This window comes from Nerophis ophidion, linkage group LG05 (assembly GCF_033978795.1).
Source record: "Nerophis ophidion isolate RoL-2023_Sa linkage group LG05, RoL_Noph_v1.0, whole genome shotgun sequence".
Taxonomy (NCBI): Eukaryota; Metazoa; Chordata; class Actinopteri; order Syngnathiformes; family Syngnathidae; genus Nerophis; species Nerophis ophidion.
The window spans coordinates 29,856,658-29,874,166 of record NC_084615.1 but is presented as its reverse complement, the minus strand read 5'-3'; the positions used below and the strand labels follow the sequence as shown (position 1 = coordinate 29,874,166).

The window sequence follows — 17,509 nt, the reverse complement described above, 5'->3', positions numbered from 1 at the left end:
TATATATATATATATATATATATATATGTATATGTATATATATATATATATATATATATATATATATATATATATATATATATATATATATATATATATATATATATATGTCTTAATTGGATTATCCAGAGAATAGTGCTCGATACCGTGGTAGAGCACAATATGTATGTGTCGGAAAAATCACAAGACTACTTCATCTCTACAGAACTGTTTCATGAGGGGTTCCCTCAATCGTCAGGAGATTTTTATTTTTTATTTGTATTTTTTTTTAAATCGTTGGAGGGACGCATGAGAGCTGTTGTGTGGTTATTTTACATCTTGTGCAATAAAGACAAGACAAACGGAGAAGTTGTATGAGCCTGCATTCCTGGGATTATTACAATATATATATATATATATATATATATATATATATATATATATATATATATATTGTATATATATGTATATTGTATGTGTAACAGGGTCAATTACGTCTTGTAAATAATGTATTTTCTAATGTTTTATTATTGTTATAATTACACAAAATATGTAAGTTACATGGGGATAGGTTGATTGGCAACACTAAATTGGCCCTAGTGTGTGAATGTGAGTGTGAATGTTGTCTGTCTATCTGTGTTGGCCCTGCGATGAGGTGGCGACTTGTCCAGGGTGTACCCCGCCTTCCGCCCGATTGTAGCTGAGATAGGCGCCAGCGCCCCCCGCGACCCCAAAAGGGAATAAGCGGTAGAAAATGGATGGATGGATGGATGGATATATATATATATATATATATATATATATATATATATATATATTGTATATATATGTATATTGTATGTGTAACAGGGTCAATTACGTCTTGTAAATAATGTATTTTCTAATGTTTTATTATTGTTATAATTACACAAAATATGTAAGTTACATGGGGATAGGTTGATTGGCAACACTAAATTGGCCCTAGTGTGTGAATGTGAGTGTGAATGTTGTCTGTCTATCTGTGTTGGCCCTGCGATGAGGTGGCGACTTGTCCAGGGTGTACCCTGCCTTCCGCCCGATTGTAGCTGAGATAGGCGCCAGCGCCCCCCGCGACCCCAAAAGGGAATAAGCGGTAGAAAATGGATGTAAGTTACATGTAAATACCTGAATATTGTTTGATGTTTTGTCAATGTGGAACCATTGTCTCGTTGTCCCTCCTACTGCAATAATTACTGTGACACCTGTCTTTTTATATGCGTTAGACACGCCCTCCAACTTCCCTTTTTGTCTACGATAACGGGAAAGGTAGGCGTCCATGCGACGACAGAAAATATTTTGTCTTGTTAAGAACTTTAATTCATTTCTTGTTCATTATTATATTTGTGTAGGGGCTCGACGATGGCACAAAGTTTTTGATGACAATTGTATTCTGTATTATCAGTAAAGTGCAGTGGAGAAACTCATGGTGTTGGTCGTCTTCCATAAAAAACACACAACGCAAAGGAATAGACCACCGGTTACATATGTATATAATTTTTTTCCCTTTTTTTTTTTTCCTTAAATTCGGCCAAATTTCTTACACACACTTGTTATTATGTCTGTTGGCCAGAGATGGAGCACTACAAATTTTTACACACACTTGTTATTTCATATGTTGACCAGAGGGGGAACACTTTTAAAACCCACACACAGTCAATTTGAAAAATCCCTCCTTTTTGGGACCACCCTTATTTTGATAGATTTCACCACCAGGGGTGGAAATGAGACATTCTCTATTAGATGCAATGGTTTTCCGTATTGGGACCATGGTTTCGGTCCTAACTCGTTCATCAGTCCTCATATATGGAAGGTACCTTTCCTTGTTGATGTCTCAAGAAGGGTAGAAATACAAGAACACACACACACACACACACACACACACATCTACTGTATACTGACGCAGTAATAGCAGACCTCATTATTCTTTTAATTGGACCACAACTGTTGTGGTGGTCTGGCCAAATGCCCGGCTTAAGTAAACGCAGTCAGTGGAAGAAAAAGGAAACACTGTGCAGGCCGAGCAACAGATCACAGAGTGCAGTTTCATTTCTTGTAGACTAAACCACCTGAGGAGGAGCCACAAACTTGTAATGAAACGCTTGCAGAAAATGTACCAGTAATCCTTTTTCTGTATAAATAGGGTCATTTTATTCAAAACACAACTTCTCATGCCCGTTGGCTCCTGTTTTTGAGTATATGACCTCCATATAGAGGTCGAAAATTTTGAATTTAAATTTAAACCATCCTCGCTCATCCATGCGGACTGGACATTGGCCGAGAGTGGAGTCAGCTGTCTTGGTTGCTTTGTTGGGTCTGCTTCTGTGTCTGGCCATGCTCCCTCCTCCCCAGCAGACGATGGCGTGTAACACCACAGAGGCCACCACAGTGTATATGTTTATTTAAATTTTTATTCATAGATGTATGTAGAAGTGTCTGGTTGTATCTGCTGCTTTAATGCCTTTAATGTCCTCTGTGTTCTTTGATGTTTGATGTTTCCCTCTTACACACATGTAAGAGGGATGTGTACTATGGCTATGAGTTGTTGTTTTTTTCCCTTGGCCTCAGTCTGCACCCCCACTCCAGGGCCTAGGCTAAGACCGATTTTTTTTCTTTTCTTTTAATCTTCTAATTTCCCCCCCCCCCCCCCCCTCCCCCCTTATTTACCTGTATGTCATCTTTTTTGTAAGGGGCGCTGGAAGCCGGCAGACCCGTCAGCGATCCTGTTCTGTCTCCCTGTAATGTTTGTCTGATCTTGAATGGGATTGTGCTGAAAATTTTAATTTTCCTGAAGGAACTCTCCTGACGGAATAAATAAAGTACTATCTAATCTATCTAATCTAATGGAGGGGTTGAGGGGGTATTTGTAAAGAGATTTGCCCTGACTTTACCTACCTGAGACATCAGCGGACATGGTAACGGCTTTCCAGGAAACCTCAGTGCCAGCTTACAGTTGTAGTCCAAAGAAAAAATATGTTCACAGTGCGACTCGATGACCGTAAATGCTCTGTTATTGTTGGTATGAACCAGCACAGCTCACTGCACAAACATCCAACCTCATCTAAGGAAGTAAAAAGTGTAGTATTTGTATTATAGAGGGTCCGGTAGGCGGTACCCTCCTGTTTGGGGCAATACTTCCAGTGGGAACCTTTTGTGTGTTGCACTTCTTCCGGAGCACAGAAGTAAACTACCCACTACTCTTCAGCCTGGTGTCGGCGCCCATTCATTCCAAAGTGTCAAGATACTACATTTGGCGACGAGAAAATCGGTGAACTTTTGGAAAGCTGTTCGAGGGGAGGACGGCGGAGAGTTCTAAGACGCGGATTGCAGAAGATGTTGGCCAGCGAGTAACCGGAGCGACTCGGTTATGCGGAGATAGCATCGGAGTGCTAACGGCGGAGCTAACGCGTGGAACCGGACCACCAGTAGCGGTGACGGGATGGCCGCGGGTCTGGTAGGAACACTAACGGCGTTTGACAGCCAAGATCTGAGTTGGGAAGAGTATTGTGAGGTGCTGGGACAGTATTTTGAGGCTAATGGAATCGCCGACGTGGGAAAAAAGCGGGCGATTTTACTTAGCTCCGTTGGCGGGAAAAGGTACAGTTTAATGAGAAACTTGATGAGCCCGGAGAAGCCGTCAGAGAAAACATTTGAGGAGTTGACAGAATTGCTTCAGTCCCATTACAACCCAAAACCCAGTGAAATTGTCCAGAGATTCAAGTTTAATTCAAGGACAAGAAATGAAAACGAGACAGTGTTGGAGTTTGTAGCTGTGTTGAGGGACCTGGCAAGGCATTGTAATTATGGGGACAAGCTAAAAGAAATGCTGAGAGACAGATTAGTGTGTGGCATCAAGGATGATCGCATGCAACGTCGGTTGTTAGCGGAGTCAGAGCTAACGTTCGAGAAAGCTTTGGAGTTGGTACAGTCCATGGAAGCAGCGAACAGAGATGTGCGTGACCTGCAGGGCAGAGCAGCAGCGGCTGCAGTAAATGTAAACACAGCGGCACAAGCGGTTTATGACATCGACATAAAACCTAAATGGAAGAACACGAGTGGGCAGGTGACGTGCTACAGGTGTGGGGCTGAGCACATGGCACCAGACTGCCGCTTTGTAAATGAGACATGCCATGGGTGTGGTAAGAAAGGACACCTGAGGAGAATGTGCAAGACAGCGCCCCCTAGTGACCAGCGGCGGCAAGTTAAGGGGGGAGGAAAAATGGACAAGTCAATGACCAAGAAAGTAAAAAAACAGCAAACACATTACGTGGAAGAGTCCCAAGGGGCACAATCCAGTGAGGAGGAAGAGTTTTCAATGAACAATTTCAAAGACTCAAAATTGGAAAAATTTGATCCCATAACCACACAGTTAGATTTAAATGGACATTGTGTGGAGTTTGAAGTGGACACTGGTTGCAGTGTTACTATCCTGACAAGGAAAGAATATAGGAAGTTGTGGACGACTGGAAAAGCAAAGAAATTGCAAAAATGTGAAATTGCATTGAAAACGTATACGGGTGGAAAAGTGGCAACCCTGGGGAAAGCCAGCGTAACGATGACACACAAAGACAAAGTCAAACACCTACCGGTAGTTGTGGTAGCAGGAGCAGGACCAAACCTGCTGGGCCGAGCATGGCTCACTCTGGAAGAGGTGCTTCAACAAAATGAAGACGTCTTTAAGGAGGGGCTCGGAACCTGGACAGGTCCGCCAGCCGAGATATACATCAACAATGACGTGGCGCCGAAGTTCTACAAGCCCAGACCGGTACCATTTGCCATGAGAAAGAAAGTTGAAGCGGAGCTAGAGAGGCTCACAGAGCAAGGGGTAATAGAACCAGTCAAGTTTGCAGAGTGGGCGGCACCAATTGTGCCTGTGCTAAAACCAGACAATTCAGTGCGCATTTGTGGTGACTACAAGCTCACAGTGAATTTAGCTTCCAACAGTACCCATTGCCAAGGATGGAAGACCTATTTGAGAAGCTCGCAGGAGGTGAAAAATTCACGAAACTAGACTTGAGCCATGCTTATCAACAAGTATCACTAGACGAATCATCAAAACCATATGTAACTCTCAACACTCACAAAGGTCTCTTCTAGGTCAATCGTTTGCCATTCGGGGTATCCTCCAGTCCTGCGATCTTCCAGCGGCTGATGGAAGGGGTGATGGCGGGCATCCCTAACGTGGCAGTCTTCTTAGATGACATCTTGCTAACCGGGAAGAGTGACCGCGAGCACTTGGAGACGCTGAGTGAAGTCCTGCGGAGGCTACGAGAGGCGGGACTTCGATTGAAACGTAAGAAGTGTGCTTTCCTAGAGAGTGAGGCCGAGTTTCTGGGTCACATTGTGAACGCCTCGGGGCTTCACCCGCTACCGAACAAGGTACAGGCCATCACAGAGCTGAGAGCATATTTAAGACTCCTAAATTATTACAATCGATTCTTACTGAACCTCTCGACGTTGTTGGCACCATTGCACAAACTGCTGCGTAAAGACATCAAGTGGCAGTGGGAAGAGGAGCAAGAGCGAGCGTTTGAGAAGTCCAAGGAACTCATGCAGTCTTCTAGAGTGCTAGTGCACTATGACAGCCAAAAAGATTTGGTGTTGTCTTGCGATGCATCGCCTTATGGGGTGGGGGCGGTGTTATCGCATCGAATGGCAGACGGGCAAGAGCGACCCATAGGGTTCATGTCAAGAACACTCACAGATGCAGAGAGAAACTACTCGCAACTAGACAAAGAAGGCTTGGCAGTCATGTTTGGCATCCAGAGGTTCCATAAATATCTCTACGGAAGAAAGTTTGTAATTTGTACCGATCACAAACCACTATTGTCTCTGTTCAATGAGATGAAAGCTGTGCCGCAAATGGCATCCCCCCGCATCCAACGTTGGGCAGTGACATTGCGAGCGTATGAATATGTAATTGTGTACAATCCAGGCAAACATCACATCAACGCAGACGCGCTGAGCCGTCTTCCCATGCCACAGGAGACCACTCACAAAGATGAGGGACGAGTGTTGATGATGGAGGAAGCAACACTTGTGTCAACAAAAGAGGTGAGCCAGAGGACACGCAGAGACCCAGTCCTGTCACGAGTGTATCAATTCACACAGCAAGGTTGGCCAGAACAAAACACAGATGCAGTGTTCCAACCATATGCAGTGAGGCAAACGGAGTTGAGTGTGCAAGATGGTTGCATCTTGTGGGGGTCACGGGTGGTAGTGCCGCCGCCAGGCAGGAAGGCATTACTAAGCCAGTTGCATCATGGACACCCGGGAATCACCCGAATGAAAGCACTAGCCCGTAGCTACTTTTGGTGGCCCAAAATGGATGCTGACATTGAAGCAACAGCAAAAAGGTGTGATACATGCCAGGAGCATCGAAATGTGCCCACCGCAGCGTCACTTCACCCGTGGGAGTGGCCTAGCAGACCATGGCAGCGGCTGCACATAGACTACGCAGGGCCATTCATGGGACACATGTTCTTGATTGTGATGGATGCATATTCAAAATGGATGGATGCATACCCAGTGGACTCGGCAACAGCAAACAGCACAATTGAATGTCTCCGGAAAAGTTTCAGTAATCAAGGATTACCAAAAGTGATTGTATCGGATAATGGTGCATGTTTTGTTAGTACAGAGTTCCAGCAGTTCCTCAGCAACAATGGCATTGAACATGTCACTTCAGCACCATATCACTCGTCTTCAAATGGCTGTGCAGAGCGGGCAGTTCAGACATTCAAATCAATGATGAAGAAAGCCAGGGAGGGCACCATCCACACCAGGGTGGCACGGGTGTTGTTTAGCTACCGCATCACACTGTAGTCGACAACAGGGAGATCACCAGCAGAATTACTGCAAGGTAGGCGGTTGAGGTCAACGCTAGATTTTGTGCATCCAGATCTCAGAACAAAAGTGGAACGGAAACAAGGTAGTCAAGGCGGAACCCTCCTGTTTGGGGCAATACTTCCAGTGGGAACCTTTTATGTGTTGCACTTCTTCCGGAGCACAGAAGTAAACTACCCACTACTCTTCAGCCTGGTGTCGGCGCCCATTCATTCCAAAGTGTCAAGATACTACAAAAAGTGCCTGCTAAATGTTTGTGTTTCGTGACAATGTCATTACTCAGAGTATCAGAAGTGGGGTCCAGCGAGCATTGCTGCCAGACATGGAAGCCTCCTAGGTCCCAGGGCAATATACAGAAGGATTTGATTGATTGATTGACTGATATATTTTTATTTCAAATATGCAAAAAAACGAGCAAGCCTGATCCAATAGAGCAGTGGTTCTCAACCTTTTTTCAGTGCTGTACCCCCTGTGGATATTTTTTTAATTCAAGTACCCCTTAATCAGAGCAAAGCATTTTTGGTTGAAAAAAAGAGATAAAGAAGTAAAATACAGCACTATGTCATCAGTTTCTGATTTATTCAATTGTATAACAGTTCAAAAATATTGCTCATTTGTAGTGGTCTTTCTTTAACTATTTGGAAAAAAATTAATAAAAATGACTAAAAACTTATTGAAAAATAAACAAGTGATTCCAAATATAAATACAAATTTCTACACATAGAAGTAATCATCAACTAAAAGTGCCCTCTTTGAGGATTGTAAAAGAGATCCATCTGGATTCATAAACTTAATTCTAAAGATTTGTTCACAAAAAAATAAATCTTTAACATCAATATTTATGGAACATGTCCACAAAATCTAGCTGTCATCACTGAATATTGCCTTGTTCCATTTCTTTTCACAGCGCATGAACTTACATTCATATTTTGTTGAAGTATTATTCAATAAATATATTTATGAAGGACTTTTGAATTGTTGCTATTTTTAGAATACTAAAAAAAAATCGCACATACCACTTGGCATACCTTCAAGCACCCCCAGGGGTACGCATACCCCCATTTGAGAACCACTAAAGTAGAGTGCTATAGCCTTAACAGCCATTAAAACAAAATGAAAACACTGGAGAATAAAAAATAAAAACAAATGAGCATTGGACTTTTTTACATATTTGAAAATGTACCCAATACTACACAACCCAAAACCAGTGAAGTTGGCACGTTGTGTAACTCGTAAATAAAAAGAGAATACAATGATTGGCACATCTTTCTAAACTTATATTCAATTGAATTGACTGCAAAGACAAGATATTTAATGTTCGAACTGAGAAACGTAATTTATTTTTGCAAATAATCATTAACATAGAATTTAATGGCAGCAACACATTGCAGAAAAGTTGGCACAAGGGCATTTTTATTAGCGACAAACCGTAGTTACTGACAGTGGTTTTCTGAAGTGTTCCTGAGCCCATGTGGTGATATCCTTTACACGTCGATGTCACCTTTTGATGCGGTACCACCTGAGGGATCCAAGGTCATGGGTATTCTATGTTGGTTTTTGGCCTTGCTGCTTACGTGCAGTGATTTCTCCAGATTATCTTAAACTTTTGATGATATTACACACCATAGATGGTGAAATCCCGAAATTTCTTGCCATAGCTGGTTGAGAAATGTTCTTAAACAATTTGCTCACGCATTTGTTCACAAAGTGGTGGCCCTCGCCCCATCCTTGTTTGTGAACGACTGAGCATTTCATGGAGTCTGTTTTTTTTACCCAATCATGGCAGCCACCTGTTCCCAATTAGCCTGTTCACCTGTGGGATGTTCCAAATAAGTGTTTGATGAGCATTCCTCAACTTTCTCTGTCTTTTTTGCCACTTGTGCCAGCTTTTTTAAAACATGTTGCAGGCATCAAATTCCAAATGAGCTAATATTTGCAAAAAATAAAGTTTTCCAGTTCGAACGTTAAGCATCTTGCCTTTGCAGTCTATTCAATTGAATAGAGGTCGAAAAGGATTTGCAAATCATTGTATTCTGTTTTTATTTACCATTTACACAATGTGCCAACTTCACTGGTTTTGGGGTTTCTACATTTAATCGTGGAGACAGTTTCTGCAAATTATGGCAACGGTGGTTCAACAACAGTAGATTGACAAATGTAATCAAATGTTAGCATTTAGTATTATTATATATTAATATATTAACCAAACTGCAAGTACAGTAGCTGGGATAATATTATTGCACGCATGTACAAAGTTGTTTCACATAGCGTGTATATTTACAGCTTTAGCTCGTACATATACTGCATGTTTGGATGCTAAAATTCTCCACTGTTGCCATTTGTAATAAAAAAGTAGCATATTGTTCTTAGTTATGATAGTTGTCGGTCAGAAGTGCATGGCTAAAACAACAACATGGCTGGCACATGGAAGGGTTTATTTGCATCTAAAAAGACACGCTTTTAAAAACGCTTCGTTTTAGAGACACTCAGAAATTGGCTTGTATGCAATATTTTAACTAAAACGGCACTTTTACATATTCAGAGCACAATAAAACAGGGGTGTCAAACTTGTTTTTATTGCGGGCCACCTAGTTATGGTTGCCCTCAGAGGCCCGCTTTTAACAATGAGTAAAATATGAATATACATGTATGTATAATACATTAACACTTTTTTTTTCACATAAGCTGCAAAAAAAACAAAAAACTTTAAAAACTGGCAGCTCAGTCACCAGAATTTTACAGTAAAAGCAGTTTTGTTGTTTTTTACATAATTTAAACATCTTCAATAAATGGAATGAAATGGCGAAACAATCCCACTGTTTTTAGCTGTCAGGCTTGGGCTGTGGATGTTTGTGCTTCCTCGATGCAAGGATGATGTGGGACGAGTCAGGCATGAATTCAGGTACATGATTTATTAAATAAACAAACACTGTAATTAAAAATAATCAAACTAAGGGCGCTCACAAGGAAGTATAAAACTTGGCTACAAAATATAAACAGGAAACAAAAACACTTGCTCGATTGGATGAATGAACTATGAACATACAAAACAAAAATAGCACTGTGGCATGAATACATGAACCTACTCGGCATGAAACTGTGGGCGAGCACGTGAAGGTTTGAACAGCATGCGAGTGTGAAAATCCCAGGACGAAGACAAGAAAAAGAGTGACTTAAATAGCTGTGATGATAAGTGAAAACAGGTGAGTCTGAGAACAGGGACGTGACAGGTGAAAACTAATGAGGTTGGCATGGAAACAAACAAAACCAGGAAGTGCAAAACGTGACTGATTGTCCAAAATCAAAAACATAACATGACAAAACAAAACATGATCCATAGGTGTGACATTAGCGGTAAAATTCAGGTAACAGATCTACCAGTTTGTTAGTTTTTTTCCGTAAAATCTTTTTGATTGATTGATTGATACTTTTATTAGTAGATTGCACAGTTCCGTACATACTATGTACAACTGACCACTAAATGTTTGTTGTTTTAATGTTTTTTTTTGTTGTTTTTTTTATGTTATAGTGTCGTATAAAACAGTACCAATGTTGATTTTACGGTAAAAAACTTAGTCGGTAAAATCTATTGTCCATTTTACAGTCTACAATTTGATTGTTCATTTGTTTTGAAATCATAAGTCAAGCAGATATTTAAGTACATTATTTATCTTTATTTTAACAAAAAATATTTTTGGAATACATGATAATATATCATTTTGATTCTGATAATATTGAATTTTTAAAAGATATGCAATTACATGCAGTCCATGATTTTTAATGCCGAAAAGGGAAAAAACAAATATATTTAGTAAGAAAAGATGAAGCATTTTATCAAATGATATATTATTTCCGGGCCACATAAAATAATGTGGCACGCCAGATTTGGCCCCCGGGCCTTGAGTTTGATACCTGTGGTGTGACCAAGCAACTAAAAAAACATGATGTAGCGTCCTCCTTGTAGTGTGTACTGATATAAAAGACAATGTACGCTTCATAACACATGTACTATATCACTACATCCATGATTAAATGCTTTATAATTCCAGGAGAATTTTGCGCTGTAGGCACTTAAACATGCAAAAGGGTTTCCTTTGCTTTTTTTTTATTAGAAATAATTTACACTTTATTGCACATGTAATAAATACATCACCATGTTGCTGATTAAACATGTGTTAATTATATGGGTGTTGGGTTTCAGCAGCACAGGCGTGCATGCGTGCTTTAAACATTACTAAAAAGAAGTTTGTAGGTGCAGGCTGGTTGTTCATGTCATTGTACGTCTCGTATATATAAATAAACATAACAGAGGTGTGGGGTTGTCCCCGATACCAACATGTTGGTACCGCTACCAGTATTAAATGTATTTCGATACTTTTCTAAACAAAGGGGACCACAAAAAATGGCATTATTGGCGTTATTTAAACAAAAAATTTTAGGGTACTTTAAACATATGTTTCTTATTGCAAGTTTGCCCTTAAATAAAATAGTGAACATACGAAACAACTTGTCTTTTATTAGTAAGTAAGCAAACAAAGGTTCCTAATTTAGCTGATTACGTATGCAGTAAAATATTGTGTCATTTATCATTCTATTATTTTGTCAACATTATGAGGGACAAGGGGTAGACAATTATTAATCTACTTGTTCATTAACTGTTATCTGCTTAGTTTTTCTTTTAACATGTTCTATCTACACTTCTGTTAAAACGTAATAATCACTCATTCCTCTGTTCTTTGGATGCTTTACATTAGTTTTGGATGATACCACAAATTTGGGTATCGATCCGATACCAAGTAGTTACAGGATCATACATTGGTCATATTCAAAGTTCTCATGTGTCCAGGGACATATTTCCTGACTTTATAAACATAATATACATTTTTAAAAGACAATAAAAGATGTTGTGATACTTGAAAAAATATCGATGTAATTATAGTAGTATCGACTAGATACGCTCCTGTACTCGGTGTCCTTACAGTGGATGTTAGGTGTAGATCCACCAATGGCGTTTGTTTACATAGTGACGCGGGTGAGCTACGGTGTGTATTGATCATGTTTCCTCGTCCTGCAGGGATGATACTTGTAAGAAACGTACTTTATTTGTCGCCATGGAGGCGAGGATTAGTGATTTAGAAGTAGCTAAAACACTGCCGACTGCGGCTGAACGTTAGCCGCTAGCTAGCTAGCCATGTCTTAAAGCACCTCTTTCTGAGGGGATTTTAGTGATATAACTTCACCTTTATCGTTAGTTTTTCAAGCCAAAATGCGTCCATTCTCCCTTTTCTGTCTACACACTGTGTCTGCTTGTAAGTACTCGGTTATTGTGCGCTGCCGAACATGCTCCTCTGCTCGTAAAAACCAGCAAATGTCATGACGTAACGACGACGCTCATTCAAAAAAAGGGGGGGGCTTGGATTGGTACTTTTTTGAGGCGGTATAGTACCGAATGTGATTCATTAGTATGGCGGTACTATACTAGAACCGGTATACCGTACAACCTTACAGACGTGTAATGACACCAAGTCAGCTGTTGCTGCTTTTTTCAGGCTTATGATTGGACATAATGTGCATGAAGGTATACACGAGGGCAGTATAGCTCGGTTGGTAGAGTGGCCGTGCCAGCAACTTGAGGGTTCCGGATTCGATCCCCGCTTACGCCATCCTAGTCACTGCTGTTGTGTCCGTGGGCAAGACACTTAACCCACCTGCTCCCAGTGCCACCAACACTGGTTTAAATGTAACTTAGATATTGGGTTTCACTATATAAAAGGGCTTTGAGTCACTAGAGAAAAAGCGCTATATAAATATAATTCACTTCACATGACAGCAGGTGTATGTTTTGTTTGTAAACAGAGACAGTTTTGAAACTACCCTTGTGTGGATGGAGATCGTTTAAAACCCGATTATGCGTTTTTGAAACTCCATGTTCGTGTGACCATGGCCTTAGTTCTTCAGGATTTTTTTTTTCAGTCCATGCCAACCAGGTGGGACTTTTGGAAGGTTCCTAGAACCGTATTGGGTGATTGTCGACCGCTGACTTGTTGAACACAGTTGGCCGCGGTCCTAAAACTTCTATTTCGGAAACGACAGCCGGCAGTACACTATGCTACAAGTCTCATTTATTTCTTATTTCTTGTTTATTCCTGTTACAAAAACCTGACGACGGAGAGAAAGAAGAACGAAAGAAACTTTTGTGTGGCGTGTGCTGAAGAACGCTGGCCAGTGGAACTATATTGCAGTATTTTTACTTTGATTGATTGAAGCTTGCATTAGTAGATTGCACAGTTCAGTACATATTTTGTACAATTGACCACTAAATGGTAACACCCGAATAAGTCTTTCAACTTGTTTAAGTCGGGGTCCATGTTAATCAATTCATGGTAATACTCAGCCTTAGTATTTAAACTACCGTATTTCCTTGAATTTAAAACCACTTCTCACTCCTGCGCTTACCAAAGGCATGCGGTAAAAGTAAACATGCGCTAATTATTTTAAAACCTCTTCTCACTCCGGCACGTACCAAAGGTATGCAGTAAAAATTTGAGTGTGATGTAAGCTTGGACCTTAAATCCTACTGAATAGCTCTTAATCTTCTTCCCGTTATGCGATTTCAAATTACCGGTATTGAAATCAGCCTCCTCCATTTTGAAAATGATGACAGGGGAAGTGTCACTCGTGACGTCACGAGTTTGACCAGGCGGTAATACTAAGCATGCGCTAATTATTTTGGGAAGCGAGTTTGACACAGTAGTAATTCAAGGCAGGCGCATACTATATGCCCTGCGGCAATTCAAGGAAATACAGTATATGCAGTTTAATGTTGTTTATTATTTTTGAAAACTTCATTTCAATACGAGAGGCTACGAGAGGTGGGCGGACTCTTTTGAACATATTTACACAGCAATATAAAGTATGCAGCCAGACTCAAAGCTGACTCATCTGCTTTGGACTCTCCAGACTTTGTTGAATAAAGGAGGCAGTACATGAGTGGAACGAAGGTAAATGACTCCAAATATTAATTATTTACTTTATTACATGTTGTAAAAGTAGTCAGTGACACTCCATGTGTGTAGTTATTAGTCTCAAGCCAAGTGAACAGAGTGCTAATGCTAACTAGCTAACGCTAAATCTGATGTGTTGGTGTTGTGGGCGTGAGATAAACGCGGGAATTTATTATTTATGTATTGTTAGTTGTGGCTGAGCCTCTGCCAGATGCAGACGGACAACCCCGGACGACAGCGTGAGGTAGGAGATGATTTATTTATCATAAATCATAGCAAAACAGAAAACAAGCAAAAAAGGATGCGTGCCGATCGCAAGAAACAGGAATATTCAAACGTAACAGTTGCTGAAGCAAACAATGAAGCGTGGCAAGAAAGGTGAATAAATAGCTCTCTGGTTAGTGGTCGACTGCAGGTGAGCGTGCCGACCACTAACCAGAGGCAGGTGAACCCGATTAATCCCCATTGAAACCAAAACAAACCCAGAGGTGCACAAAACAGGAACCAAAGGAGTCCTAAGATAACAGAACATAACTCAACAAAACATGATCCGGCCACAGAACATAACACCCTCATGAATTTATCATTCACTGAGGGGACAAAAACCTCTCTTTTTATAAACAATTCGGTATACTTTATTTTTTAGATCATATTGTTTTGTATATTATTGCTTTGTATTTGGTTTGTATTTACATGGCATTAATGTACAAACCCTGTTTCCATATGAATTGGGAAATTGTGTTAGATGTAAATATGAACGGAATACAATGATTTGCAAATCATTTTCAACCCATATTCAGTTGAATATGCTACAAAGACAACATATTTGATGTTCAAACTGATAAACATTTTTTTTTTTTTTTGCAAATCATCATTAACCTTAGAATTTGATGCCAGCAACACGTGACAAAGAAGTTGGGAAAGGTGGCAATATATACTGATAAAGTTGAGGAATGCTCATCAAACACTTATATGGAACATCCCACCGGTGTGCAGGCTAATTGGGAACAGGTGGGTGCCATGATTGGGTATAAAAGCAGCTTCCATGAAATGCTGAGTAATTCACAAACAAGGATGGGGTGAGGGTTACCACTTTAAATTGTCGAACAGTTTTAGAACAACATTTCTCAACAAGCTATTGCAAGGAATTTAGGGATTTTACCATCTACGGTCCGTAAAATCATCAAAAAGTCCAGAGAATCTGGAGAAATCACTGCACGCAAGCGAGGATATTACGGACTTTTGAGCCCTCAGGCGGTACTGCACCAAAAATCAACATCAGTGTGTAAAGGATATCACCACATGGGCTCAGGAACAATTCATAAAACCACTATCTGTAACTACAGTTGGTCGCTACATCTGTAAGTGCAAGTTAAAACTCTACTATGCAAAGCCAAACCCATTTATCAACATTATCTTGAAACGCCGCCGGCTTGGCTGGGCCAGAGCTCACCTAAGATGGACTGATGCAAAGTGGAAAGGTGTTCTGTGGTCTGACAAAGAAGGAAATAACCATTCGGATTGTTATAGGCGCAAAGTTCAAAAGCCAGCATCTGTGATGGTATGGGGGTGTATTAGTGCACAGGGCATGGGTAACTTACACATCTGTGAAGACACCATTAATGCTGAAAGGTCCATTCAGGTTTTGGAGCAACATATGTTGTCATCCAAGCAACGTTATCATGGACGCGTGGCTTTGTAAAAAAAAAAAGAGTGTGTGTACTTTCCTGTCCCGCCTGCAGTCCAGACCTATCTCCCATCGAAAATGTGTGGCGCATTATGAAGCGTAAAACACGACAGCGGAGTGTTGAACGACTGAAGCTCTACATAAAACAAGAATGGGAAAGAATTCCACTTTCAAAGCTTCAAAAATTACTTTCCTCATTTCCCAAACGTTTATTGAGTGTTGTTAAAAGAAAAGGTGATGTATCAAAGTGGTGAACATGTACTTTCCCAACTACTTTGGCACGTGTTGCAGCCATGAAATTTTAAGTTAATTATTATTTGCAAAAAAAAATAAAGTTTAGGAGTTTGGACATCAAATATCTTGTCTTTGTAGTGCATTCAACTGAATACGGGTTGAAAAAGATTTTCAAATCATTGTATTCCGTTTATATTTACATCTAACACAATTTCCCAACTCATATGGAAACGGGGTTTGTAGAAATATACTAAACCACTCCTCCATACGTCATGATGCAAGATTTGTATGAACTAATTTGAACTGTGAAATGTGGTGGAAACACAAACCATACACCTCTACATAAATTCAGGAACTAAAGGTTCCAGCAATTTCATGTTCCTGAACTTTTGGTGGAAAGGGAATCTTTCCACAGATATGGGGTTGCATGTCAGGCAAAGGCACTGGGGTGATGGCTGGCTTTATATTGTCAATAAATGCTTTCTTATTCCATCAATCTTTAAAGCTGGAGCATCAAACGTAAGGCCCGCGGGCCAGATCAGGCCCGGGAACAGGTTTTATCTGGGTTTGGACTCTCACTATTATGTTAGATCCACCATGGACTGGACTTTCCCAATATTATGCTAGACCCACTCACAGTCCATTCCTTAAGGTCTCGCCTAGAGGGAAGGGGTCACCCACATTTGCGGTCCTCTCCAAGGTTTCTCATAGTCATTCACATTAACATCCCACTGGGTTGTGAGTTTTTCCTTGCCCTCATGTGGGATCTGAACCAAGGGTGTCGTTGTGGCTTGCGCAGCCCTTTGAGACACTTGTGATTTAGGGCTATATAAATAAACATTGATTGATTGATTGATTGAGTTTTCTAAGTATAAAAATGAGCCGAAATTTTTGAATAAAAGAAACTGCTGTTCTAATTGTGTCCACTAGATGTCGCAATAGCAATTCTTTGTATCTTTGTAGATGATGCTATATATTTAAAAAAAACAACAAAAAAGACATATGATGTTAGTGCAACAGTCGAGGAAAATGAGCAAACTACATAAATTATAGAGGTGTGGGAAAAAAATCGATTTGGATTTGAATCGCGATTCTCATGTTGTGCGATTCAGAATCAGTTCTCGATTTATTTATTTATTTATTTTAATCAATCCAACAAAATACACAGCAATACCATAACAATGCAATCCAATTCCAAAACCAAACCTGACCCAGCAACACTCAGAACTGCAATAAACAGAGCAATTGAGAGGAGACTGTTATGGTTTACTAAGGGAGGACCTGACGGCAAACGGACACCAGGTGGCAGTATGTCCAAATATTTATTATATATATATATATATATATATATATATATGTATATATATATATATATATATTTTAACAAATGTATATATGTAATAATCAATCAACAGAAAACATACTAAGTAAATGGAGCGTGGCAAAAACTATAGAGTGTATGGTGTTAGTCTAAGTGTGTAAATTAACTGAAGTGTGTTTTACCCAAGTGTTGACAAAAGAGAACGCGGAAGTCCGTGGGGCAGGCAGAGGGTTCAGGTCAAACGAGCGAGGAGTCGAGGTACAAAGGAGGCAGTCAGAATCCAGAGGGAGATCCAGGGAAAAGAGTGAGACGCACAGCTCACCTTGCGGGCGACGGAGAATTCTGTGGGGACACGGGAAAAAAACACTGAGAACACGTAGAGGTACAGGGCACAGGGAGAGCAGGTTTGCATAACGCAGGGTG

The 17,509-nt window shown here is 40.4% G+C and overlaps 1 long non-coding RNA gene and 1 pseudogene across 1 annotated transcript in view; one reads left to right on the top strand and one right to left on the bottom strand.

Annotated features, from left to right (window-relative positions):
* The first annotated feature begins 497 nt into the window (after positions 1 to 497).
* On the top strand, positions 498 to 8,771 carry LOC133552906 (uncharacterized protein K02A2.6-like; annotated as a pseudogene).
* Positions 8,772 to 16,086: 7,315 nt separating this feature from the next.
* LOC133552905 (uncharacterized) overlaps positions 16,087 to 17,509 on the bottom strand; it is a 29,269-nt gene continuing 27,846 nt past the window's right edge. Inside the window, exon 3 of the long non-coding RNA XR_009806791.1 lies at positions 16,087 to 17,428. This is a non-coding gene — a long non-coding RNA (uncharacterized LOC133552905). The remainder of the gene's footprint in view (positions 17,429 to 17,509) is intronic.